This window comes from Chamaea fasciata, unplaced genomic scaffold, assembly GCF_029207755.1.
Source record: "Chamaea fasciata isolate MVZ Bird 193981 ecotype frontalis unplaced genomic scaffold, bChaFas1.0.hap1 SCAF_7, whole genome shotgun sequence".
In the NCBI taxonomy this organism is placed as follows: domain Eukaryota; kingdom Metazoa; phylum Chordata; class Aves; order Passeriformes; family Sylviidae; genus Chamaea; species Chamaea fasciata.
This window is the reverse complement of record NW_027094092.1, coordinates 740,982-753,016: the sequence shown is the minus strand read 5'-3', so window position 1 is coordinate 753,016 and position 12,035 is coordinate 740,982. Positions and strand designations below refer to the sequence as shown.

The 12,035-nt window shown below is 54.5% G+C and overlaps 1 protein-coding gene across 2 annotated transcripts in view; it reads left to right on the top strand.

Moving 5' to 3' along the window:
* Positions 1–2,794: 2,794 nt before the first annotated feature.
* LOC136291959 (epidermal growth factor receptor kinase substrate 8-like protein 2) overlaps positions 2,795–12,035 on the top strand; it is a 47,549-nt gene continuing 38,308 nt past the window's right edge. For both annotated transcript variants that reach the window (XM_066187093.1, XM_066187091.1), the window contains exon 1: positions 2,795–3,109. The gene's annotated coding sequence lies outside the window, so the exon portion shown is untranslated. The remainder of the gene's footprint in view (positions 3,110–12,035) is intronic.

Genomic DNA, 12,035 nt, shown 5'->3' with positions numbered 1-12,035 from the left:
ACACAAAATGTGAATTATAAAACATGGTGAACCCTTTGCTCCCTCCCCATCACCCAGGTGAAAAGCAAGGATCAGCAGAGAGTGCCAATACTTGCTGATAGTGAGGCATGGGGTAAATATGCACATAGGATAACAAAGAAGAAATTCTGGGCTCGTTTCAGAGCAGAACCTGATGGCTGCAACTGCTCAGAGCCCTGGCTGGCTGTCAGTGCCTGCCGGGGTCAGCTGGCACCAACCTGCACTTGCATTCTCACAAGGGCAGGACAGCTCTGCCTTCAGTTTTCCCATCACAGATAAAAATGTCCATGAACTTTCATGGGGTACTGCTGCTGCTGACAGCCCTGTGCTCCATGATGAAGGATGAAGCCTGGAAGCTTCAGACAACTCCTTCATCCCAAGTACTTCCAGGCTTTCCATGGGAATTGTCATTGTGTTGGTGTCCCTGATTCCATGGTGGCATCTCTCGATACTGAGCTGGTACAAAGACCCAAAGTGAATTAGCTTCAGAGAGTTTCTGTAACCAGGAGCTCCTTTCCAAACTGTTCCCACTGCTTGGAGAAGCAGGACACATGTAGTGAAGCCATTGATGATATTTGCCAGACATACAATCGCCGGAGCTTTTAATTACGAGGCCCAGCCCTTCTGAAACAGGACAAGCAAGTTGGATGCAAACAGCATTAAAAATTTAGAGGAACACATATTTTGAGGAGCTGGGTTTGGGTGGTGTTTACTCGACAAGTCTTTGTTCTCAAGCCATCACAGGGGTGTCTGCCACCAGCCTGATTTAAAAGGCTGATCCCGAGAGGCAAGTCAGCCTTCCGGGATTTCCAGATTGGAGATACTGGGGGATAGGGTGTGATGGGTCCATGACTTTATGATGTCCCTCTGGAGTGGCCTGGTGCTCCAGCGAAGGAGGGAGGCCGAGGACATGCACTCAGCTGGTTCCACACCTGGGAGCCATGCCAGGAACCACCACCGTAGCACAGGGTGATTCCCTCCTGCCAAGCCATTCCATGATTCTCCAGTTGCCTCTGGCCCACCCCCACCAGCACCAGCTGTCAGGTGAGACAGCAGGGAAGGTGTAATAAGCTGTGCTGTGGTTTGCTTCCCTGCCCAGAGGAAAAGTTGCTGCATCTGCAGAGCAGTCAGGAGATTTGCTGTGGGGCACAGCAGCTCACGGTAGCCCTGTCTTCATTGCTAATGTGGAGCTGGATAGGAAGCAGTGCCTTAAAACACCATCCTGTCAACTCCCTGTTTGTACCCCAGGAAAGTCAGCCCAGCCCAGAAGTACTCCTGAAATACCCCAGTGATGCATTTCAGGGAGAAGGGATCTTCCGCACAAAACCTTCTGGCTGCTGAGGCTCACCAGGCTCCAGCACAGCTGCCATCCCCACTGCATTTCCCTTGGGTTGGACTGATATCCCTTCTCCTGCCCGGTACGGCATGCATTCCCTAAATCCTGCTTTTCCTAGGGCTGGCCGTGTTTTCACAACATATCCCCTGGGATCCTGGCGAGGAGGGTGACGGGGCACTGCATGGGGGTGTCACATCGAGTATCGGTTGGCCTTGTCCCGCAGCAGGAGAGGTCACGGTCTCGTCGAACGCGAGCTGCCGCGATCGCGACTGTCGGGCAGGGAGCTGCTCTCCCCCTGCCCGCCCGGCTCACCCGGCCGCATTCCTCCCACAGGAACTCACCGGGGCGGCTCCTCCGTGCGGCGCCGGGACCCGTGCCAGGCCCTGCGCTGGGCACAAGCCCCTCCAAGAAACCCACAGCGGCCGGGAACTCGGCAAATACCAAGCTAAGGAGTTTGGGCTTCTCCCAGACCGCTGTCCTGAGGGGGAAGCTTTTCCTTGTTTGTTTTTTTCCCCAGGGCCAGCGACACGGGGTCTCGCTTCACATGTACATGGCAGGGGTGCAGCACGCAGCGTGGGCATGGCGGGGAAGCCTGCAGACACGTGCACTTCCATTAAAACACTCTCAAAAGCCTCAGTTTTGCGAGAGGAATGGCTAACCAGAAGCATCCCACCCCGCCATGGACACATCGGTCTGACCCAGTTGGTATTTTCCCTGCCAAGGACACCTTCTACTCTCCCAGGTTGTTCCAAGCCCTGTCTAACCTGGCCTTGAGCAATTCCAGGGACGGGGCAGCCAGAGCCTCTCTGTGCCAGAGCCTCAGCATCCCCACAGGGAAGAATTTGTTCCCAATATCCCATCTAAACCTACTGTCTTTCATGGAAGAGCCGGGGCAAAACGAGCGGCTTTATGGCCACATAATCCCGAGAAGCGCCGTGCCACAGAGGGGTACCCCAAAGGGGATTCCGCTCCGCGCCCCTGATGTCTTTGGGGAACGTGAGAGAAAGGACACCTTGCCTTCTCCCTCCGTCTCCCAACACCTTTCTTTGCCGCAGACGTCGGGACAGAGAGCAGGCAGGGGCGATGCTGGAGGAAAACAAGCGGCGAGCCAGCGCTGAGGAGAACCCTGAGCCGCACAAAAGGTGCCTTGTTCCCCCCATGAGGCGGTCGGGCGGCACGTCCCCTCCCTCACCGGCGATGGAAAACTGAGCTCCAGGCGCTCCTTCACCTCCCCTCGCCACCTCCAACCTTCCCATTGGGTACAAAATGTTCTCGGGAGCAAGAAACCCGAAGTTGAACACGTCCCTCCTGGGCTCTTGGTCGCCTTGCCCGGGGAGTGGGCGAAGGCTGCAGCAGCCCCCGGCGCTCCCGGGGCCACCGGCTCTTGGTTATACAGTAACCTGTTGCTCCGGGTCCCAGCTCCACCTCTCGCTGCCTCCACATCCCTCCCCTCCCCTCTCCTCTGCCAAGGAACCTCTGTCACCTGCTCTCAGACACCCGGGGCGAGCGGCACCGGCAGGAAAGGGCAGCGGGGAGCCACGGCACGGGGACCCCCAGGCCGGGGTGCCGGCTGGGCTCTGCCTCCCACTCTCCTTCAGCCTTCGGGGCGTCGGGCTCACAGCCTGTGCAGGGAGGACGGGGAGCTTGACTGCTGGAGAATGGCAGCAGGATTTCACTAGGAGGGCGCGGAAAACTGGGAGAGAACTCAGGGGAGCTGAGCCAACTGCGGGAGACGAGAGCGGCTTCTCAGCACCGGTGAGTCCCTCAAACAAACCCTAAACCTTCACCCCCCTCCCCAGCTTTTATCCACTTCAAAAGTCTGTCTGATTCTGCTGCGGAGGGAGCGCGGCTGGAGAGGGGCTGTGGCTGGGAGAACTATTAGTGTAGTTTTCTGTTGTTTTAGTTTAAAAAAAAAGATGAAAAAACCGTACTTTTCCCAGCGTTGTGTTTTCTGAGTTTGTTTCCCCACCGGGTGAGATCCAGTAGGTGGCACTTTCTTGGCAGCAAAATGTCCATTTGGCACAGAACGGAGCATTTTTTCTGTACCTTATGAACTCTGGATACGTAGTTTTGAGCAGCTGTTTGTTTGCAAACCTCGGGCTTTCCTCTTTTGGGGACACGTGTAGAATTTCTGGCCGTTCCCCACCGGGCCCCTCAAGGAACTGCTGCTCTTGGTGGGCGAGCTCTCCCTACCCCTCACCCTGGCAGGATTCGCCGCACGATTTCGGCACGGAGGGAAGCTCGGGACTGCCCTGTTCCCTCGCGTGTCAGCCCTGCCTCCTGATGAGATTTCATCTACGTTAACGAGTCACAGCATTCCCGATCCCTTTCTGTTGTTTTCCTGGAAAATGCTGGTGCAAACTCCACTGAGGACAAGGCTCAGGGACAAACGATGTGACCACATTATTTTCAAATACTGGAAATAACTGTGACACAGCGCAGTAGTAAAATCCAGTGATTGCCCTGCTGTAATTAGGGCAACAGGGAGTTAACACTTGCGTTGCTGGGCTGCTCCAAAAGCAGGAATCAGATCCATCGGTAGTTGCTTATCCAGGAGTGCCAGAACTTGGCTGGGATGTGCCCCAAAAAGGACTTTTTCTGATGTAAAGAAGTGACAGCCAGCGGCTCAGCCCCCAGCTGATACAGCAGGGACCCACGCAAGGTTTTGCCCGCAGATGCCGCAGGCAGCAGTGCATTCCTGGCACCGTTCTGCTCTGTGATTGAGTTTTCGGTTGATCAAGAAGGAAAATTAGTCCTTCACAGACAGAAAGGGCAGGCAGCAGTGCTGAATCAAGGAGCCCTTTAAAACAGGACTGAGAAGAGGGACTTGGGATCTGCTGTGGGAAGGCGTCTGTGAGAGGCAAAGGTTAGCCATGTTTCAAACCAAGGCTTGAACTGGTGTTTGGGACAGCTCTACAGCTCAGTTCCACGGGGGTCAGGCCTGCGTTGTTCCTGCCACTGGTTTCCGCAGCTGAAGCCTTGAGAAGGAACTGGTGTTCTTCCAGCTGTATCTCAGCCCTCCAGGTGGTCTAGAGCAGGATCGAATCCGCTGCACTCAGCAGGGCAGGGTGGGTTTGTCATGCAGTCACAGAGCTCAGAGGAACAGGGGATGTTTTGGGGCACCTGAGGAAAGGTTTCGCAGCAGCATTGTTGCACTGGCTGTTGGTGAAGTGCCGGGGAGGGAGCAGCTGCGAGTGACGCCAGAGAAGGGCTGTGACGTGCGCACACTGCTCACACGGGGCCATGGAGCAGTTTGCCAAGACAAGCTTTGAGTCCTTTCTGCCCCTCTGCCATCGCCCCCCATGGCACGGTGGGCGCAGACACCATGAGAGAGGGCAGCCTGGATCCTTCTCCGCACCAGGAGGAAATGTCTTCTGAGCCACAGGATAGGTATCGCAGGGGCTGACAGAATGTGCCTTCAGTGCCCACCTTTGCTGACTGCAAACCACTCAGTCAGTGACAAAGCCCAGCCCTGAGCCTTAAATAGCCCCGCAGATCTGGGTCTCCATCTGCCCGACTCCCTTGGATGGTGTGATGGATTGAGGGTAGGACTAGATGATCTCGAAGGTCTGTTCCAACCACGAGGATTCTGTGAGGGACATTGCAGAGCAGATGCTGTCAGTGGTGATGTCACAGCAGCCGCCATTTTGTCAGGCTGTGACAAATTGTCATGGCTGCCTGCCTGAACTCATCCAAGGGCATGGGGAAACAGGGAGGGGTTGCGCAGGAGGAATCCCAGCCTGCTTGCTCCACCCGGGTCACTCAACCAGGTTGTGTGTCCTGAGAGAAGACCCTGCTGGGGCATGGCTGCAGGGCCAAACGTACCAGAGGTTTGCTGGCATCTGCCCCTGGAGGAGATGAGGCTTGGAATGTGCTGGAAAATAAAATGCTTTTCATGGAGTCATGGGATCATTCTGGAAGAGAAAGATTCAGAAGAGACACTAATGCACTGTAGGACTTGGGAGGTTTCAGTCCTTGTGGCAAAAAAAGAAAGGAGTGAAACAGGGAGAACAAATGCGTTGGCTTGTGTGGGCTCGAGAAACATCCATATGAAATAAATCCTGAGCGCGTGGGGGACCCTTGGAGTATTATTCCGAGGGCTGGATCCGGGGGTGCTGCTTTGGAGCACTTTCTGACACACTTGGCTTTCTCCCTTCCATGCCATGGTCTCTCTGAAGCGCTGGGTCAGGACAGGTTTGTGGTTTTGAAGAAGACTCAGTGTCTTTGTCCTTGAATGGGGCTGATCTGTCCTTGAATGGTTCATGACTCTTTTCCACAAGTGCAGTCAGCAAGGCTGCCCTTCCCTCCAGGGTGGACAGGAATGCAACGGCCTTTAGCCTGCGACTTTGGTGTCATTGGCAATAAAACAATCACCCTTGGAAAATGCTCGGCCTAGCCTAGTGACCCCCAAGCAGAAGTGCCAAGTGAAGTCCACAGACTTCCTGGAGCAACAGGGATGACCTCCTGCGCTCTGCTGGAGCTTTATCAGCAGCGCAGTGTCTGCCTGCCGTGGCAGCTCCCATGGAATGCCGGCAGATCCGGCAGCACTTGGCTCTGCCGGCACGGCCTCCTGAACCACCTGTTTGGCCAAGGCGCAGCAGGTGCCCAGAAATACACCCACCTGCCTGCCCAGGAGGTATTCACATTTCCCACTCCAAGGGAGGGGAAGGGTGGTACCTGCAGAAACCACCCCTGCTCATCTGACCACATTGTAGGAGAGCCCTTGCACCATCAGAAACGGTGCCAGGCACTGTACAACACCTGAGAGATGCAGGAGACGAGATCCAAGGGGACCCAGGAGGCCTGAGAGCACAGTTTGGCTCTGGATCCCCAACTGCCCACTGGACCATAGTCAGGAACGCAGCAGAGCAGGAGGATTTTCACGGAGTGGGGAGGCTTGTGAACAGCATCTCTGTCTGCCTGCAGTGGGCTGAAGCTCAGGGAGAAATATGCTGTCACCCATCCCTAAAATATTGAGGTATTAAGAGGGAAAGGAAGGGGATCCAGGGAGAGCTGCTCTCCCATGGACATGGCCACCTCTGCGCACAGGTGAAGGTTTGTCTTTTCCCAAGGCAGCGAGAGCTTTCCTTTCTCCTGGGCTGACGACAGTGCCGCCTCCAAAACTGAAATGCATGATGCCAGAGGGGTAACCAAAAGAGTCCCGGCATTTTACTTCCTGGCAATCCAGATAAATTAGGAAGAATTGCAATTAAGAAGGGAGGAAAGGGTGTGTAGCTGAGCTGGACCGGTTTGGAGATATTTCCCATTCACCTGAACCGCAATTCCCCAGGAGAGCCCAGCCCTTGTTCCCATTCCCCAAGTGCTCCCAAGGGCGTTACTGCAATGTGCTCACTGCCACTGAGGATCTGCCGAGGAACAGAACAAAAGCTTCCAGCCCCCAGGAAGAAGTGTGGAGTCACAGGCTCTGCCTGCTCAGCTGCTCTGGGACAGGGACTGAAGTGCCCAGACAGGCTGCAGGGACCCTGATTTGACTGGAAGCACCAAGTGAGTCCGGGAGGAGCCTGTTCATGCAGGCACGGTGGGATCAGGGAACCCTCACGGGGCAAAAGGCTGATGGCAGAGGCTGGGCTGCTCCAGCCCGTCTGGCATGGAGCTAGACCCTGCCTGGGATGCTCCGTGCCCTTACATCCATCCCTGCCTTCAAAGGAGGTCCAAATCAACCCCTCTCACCGGCATCTCCCACAAAGGTTCTTCTTGTCCTATAGGCAAACCTATCTCACATGTGAGAAATCCTCATCTGCAGCGCCAGGGGCACATTTCCCCCCTCCATTCCACACTTGGGGTTTCACCTGTCCAGGCATTAGTCCACCTGCTCACCTCTCCTTTCCCACTCCCTGGACACTGCCACAGCTTCTAACAGCAATTTCAGATAGAATGGGGGAGCTGAGCACCCTCGGGGCAGCGGGATAGGATTTTGCAACAGCTTTGGCTGTTGTGATGGGCAGGTGTGGCAGAAATGAGCCCTCATGGCTCATGGGCCTCCAACCCAGCCTTGCCTCGGGTGAAGGCAGAACTTTCCACGGCTGGTGGAACAGGAACACTCCGCATTTGTGGGCTGAGGTCTTCCCGCACTGCCTTGGAATAGGACAGCAAATTCTTTCCTACTTTTGGTTTCTGGTTGGGGCACTGACCCCCAAAAGCTTTCATAATTTGCCTTTAACTTTAGTCCTTCCTTTTTTCTTTTTTCCTTCCTCTGTCTTATCTGTCTCAACCTGTCGAGATTTATATCCTACAAAGGTAAAGTGCAGCCCGTCTGAATGGCAATAAACCAAAGTTCAGGCACCACAGCTGATTCAGAAAGTGAAATAGTGCTGCCGGTGGGATGGCGATTAGGATCAGGTTGAGTCAACACCTCCCTCCCCCGGACTGTTTACATCTGACTTCCTTGTCGCTCAAGATGGACAGAAGTGGGAATCATCTGGGAGCTGAGAATCTCTCCATGCCTTACAAGTGTTGGCTGCTGGACCTAGAGCTGACTCCTAAAACCATGGGTGGCTCTAGATTCCCTCACCAGCAAATACGAAGTGAATCTCAAACCTGACCCACCTCACTGCTGTGGACGTGCCAGAGGCTTGTTCCTAGTCTGTCACACATTCCTCATTGCCACCCTCAGGACTCCCTTGGGTCAGTCCTCATCCCACCACCGCTGCCAGCCAGAGCTGTGACTTGTGGACACCAACTCTTCCAAGTCCTCCGAACTCCTCCATGCCCTTTTCACAAGGGCACAGAGTGACAGGATGAGGAGGAATGGCCTTAAGCTGAAGGAGGGTGGCTTTACATTAAATATTGGGAAAAAATTCAGGTTGCCCAGAGAAGCTGTCGCTGCCCCATCCTTGGAAGTGTTCCAAGGCCAGGCTGGAAAAGGCTTGGAGCAACCTGGTCTAGGGGAAGGGAGGCACAAGGCATGGTCCCTGTCCATGACAGGGAGATGGAGTTTTTTCTGACACCAGCCATTCAATTTATGACATTATGATAAGTCAGATTTGAGGCTTTCAGTGGTGGCTCTGTAGAGGCAAGGCAGAGACTCCGCTGTTGGTTCAGAGATAAACACAGAGGTGTCCATTTGCCTGAGCCTGAGACAACCCTTTCATCAGTAAATTCACTTCATAAAAACACCAGGGAGAGGAGAAGAGAGAAAGGTAACTGCACCCACGATATCCCTTAATAAATCATAGGTTGGAGCCTACTCTCATTCCTGACACTGCTGCCTCTTAATTATAGCTGTGTTCAGCTGAGGAGACAGAGGAGGAGAGCTGGCCTCTATGCAGAAGGGAGCACTAATTAAAACCTCTTTTCTCTGGGAAGATATTAACGTCTTCCTCTGGGGCAGCAGCAAATGGCCTTGTCCACGGCCGTTCCCGCAGGTTAACCTGTAACTCTGACTTTCACACAGCCAGGCAGTTTGTCCTGTTTTCGGTACCTGGTGCTCTCAGCATTGCTTGTGGGCTGAGATATGGGACTTTCAAAAGTCCTTGAAAAAGGAAGAGGAATCACATGTACCCAGGCAGCCTGTGCAGGTGTGGAGGTAAGGTTAAGGTAGTAGAGGGGGCTCCTCGGTCCAGGTACACGCCACAAAAGGGTTTTGCACACTATCCCTTGATACGTGACACAGGCAGGATTTCTGAGATGGAGAGGGTATGCCAGCCTGCATCCAAACAAATCCTCTGATTGGAGTCATGTGGACTTCAACAGGCGTCCACGAGAAGAGAGTCCATGCCCTCAGGCCGGTGGGGGAAGGAGTCTTGTACCACCAGACAGCTGCACATCAGCACCTCTGCCTGATCTCCTGATGGGTTTGGGATCTGGTCATGCAGGCCGGCACATTCCTGATTCACCTCTTCTTCCAGCTCAGGAGAACGCAGTTTCGCCTTGCCAAACTGCGGGAGGGGAGCGGTACATCTGAGCCATGGAAATGACAGTTTGAACCACTGAAGTCAAAGGGCTGATTCTGTGATTCTGCCCATTTATTCTGCTTCCGTGATTCCCAAGGAGAGTAAGTCAGGCATCTTCCCCTAGCAGGAACCCAACTGGTGAGGGAAAGCTCTAGTCCAGCATCCAGGTACATGCTCACTCCAACCTGGCGTTCAAGCCAGAGTCAAAACACAAGGAAAATACTGGGTTGGATTCCCCCCGCCCCACCTTTTTTTTTTTTTCTCAACAGAAGGTGCAGGGTAGGAACGTAAAAGTAGCATGAAAGGCTCTCAGGGATTACTTCAAGACTGTCAGGTTTGCTGTGAGTTACTGCTGCTTGGAAAACAAGTTGATAAAGTTTCAGGAGCTTATAAAAAGCCAGAAAAGCTGTGCCTTTGTCAGAGAAGCTGCTGCACGGAGCGAGGCAGGAGCAGGTTGGACAGGAAAAATTGAGAGCAAATGTACCAGAGCTGTGCTCATTGCTGGTCTCTTCCAGAAGGAGCAGGTAACACCCAAGGTGTGGTTAAGCCATCAGCTGCCTGATCAATCTCTTGACAAGGAAGCACCTCTGGCCACTGCTGCGTCTGCTCCGAGCTTAAAAACAAGCCAGGAGCAGCCCGTGTGTTTGTGACTTCAGCCCTGACACTTCAGTGCTCTTCAGCTAGGGAGAGGGACACTGAGGTGGTGCTCTCCTGGAGATCTGTGGTGTAGCCTGTGGCACAGAGACGGGGAATGAGGGAACAGCTGCTTCCTGCTGACAGAGCTGGGGGGCATCCCACGAAACCAGCAGCTGCTGAGTGCAGCAGGAACAAAAGGAGGTGGCTGAGAACACCGCGCAGAGCCGAGCACGGAGCATCCTGCCACAGGCCATTCAGGATGGCCAGAGTTGACACAGCTTGGCCAAATGCAGTTGGAAAAATTCAGGGATGGAAAAGGGTACCAGGAGCTCTTCGCTCCCACTGCTGGAGGCTGGAAACATTTGCAGAGAGGCTTCCTCCTGTGCTCCCGTCCTGTTCCTGGCTTCTCCTCCAGGTATCCGTGAGTGCTGAAGCTGCGTGTGCCACCAAGCAGAACTGAGGGCAGGTGATGGGAGGCGTGATGGACCACCCCACATCCAGACAGCTGTCCCTGGCTCGTCTGAGCCAAGGGGAGGATGGAAGGGAGGAGAGGAGCTCTGGCCTCAGTGACTGCTCAGTGGAAGGAAACGTTGTCCAGGTTTAGTCCCAGCCCAGGAAGGGAGGCCTGAAACCAGCCAAGCCGCCAAAGCCCTGCCCCAGCCACGTGCAAACTAGACCAGACAGGTCCCAGAAACATCTGCTCCACACCTGGCACGAGCCTGGAGACACTCCTGCTCCCTGATCTCGTCTCCCTGCCTGCCAACACCTGGTGAGCAGACAGTCAGAGGTGAGAAGGATGATGTGAAGCAGGGAAGGGTTGCAGGGGAGATCTGGGCTGCCACCATCCTCAGCAGTCCCTGGTATTTTCCCAGAGCTGCCTCCAACATGATCTGCCCTTGCCAGGTGCCAGGGGCTGCCAGGATGCTGCTCACAGAGGCCATGCTCTGCTCCAGCGCTGCATGGGTGATGGGCACACAGGTCCTTCTCTTGGAATCCTGTCCTGACAGCTCATCCTAAAGGAGGACTTGGGTAGCTCGTGACATCCCTGAGCCTCCATAAGCTCAGCAGTAGGCCCCCGGGGCAAGATTCAGGAACACCTGGCTGGGAAGCACCAGGAGCAGCCCTTTGTCCTTCTCAAACCACAGGTATTCCTGTGCTCTCAGGGCCACCTGCCCCTCCCTTCCGAATGACCTTCCCAGAATATGCCAGGTTCTCCAGGGTGCGTGTTTAGGCACAACTCTGCTTCTGCCAGCCTTTCTGTGCTCCAGAGGGGATGGATAAACCTGTGGCTCATTTAAGGGTCAGACCCCAATGACAGTCAGGCCAGCAAGGAGAGTTCAGTGGTTTTAAACCCCAGGTCATGGTAAGCCCCACCTGGCTCCCCCCTGGCTGCAGGAGCATCCACGTGGCCTGTGTTGGCCCCACCGCGTGAGAACAGCCCTGATCCTTCCACGCACACCTTGCCCACCTGGCATAAAAGGGCTTTCTTGCTCCTTTCCCCTTCTCCTCTGAGGATTAGAGGGTTCTCCCGGCCAGAAGGCACCTCAGGAGTCTCCAGTCCAACCTGAGGCAGGGTCAGCTCTGAAATCAGAACAGGTCACACAGTTCACTCCTGCTGTTCTTGAAAACCTCCAAGAATGAGTCGGCACAACCTCCTGGGCAAACCTGCTCCACTGTGCCGTGGTTCCCACGGCAGAAACCCTGTCTTTCATCTGCCCTGCACAGCTTTAGCCTTTTGGGACTGGAAATCTCCATGCCAAGACCCTGTGGGCGCACAGGGGTGGCCAGGGAAGCCTTTCCTCTTTAAGGTGCTGCAGGAAGCTCTTGTCTCCCCTTCCCAGCGCTGAAATGAGTCTGGTTCCTCCTAGCCCAGCTCAGACTCCCATCCCAGCCTCTGCGTGGACCAATTGTGCTTTTTCCTCCTCGCCCTTGCAAGAGATTAATTTTTTTTTTTTTTTGGTGGCAAGATTGTTAAAACATTTCTGCACTGCAAGATTAGAAACTGCCATTTGAATTATTTTGATAAACCCAGCCTCACACATCCTTCTATTCTGTGCAAAACAAAGGGCAAAAGGAATGAGGTTTATTTTGGTTTTGGAATGATCTCTGCTGGGACTGTTTTGGTTACTGGG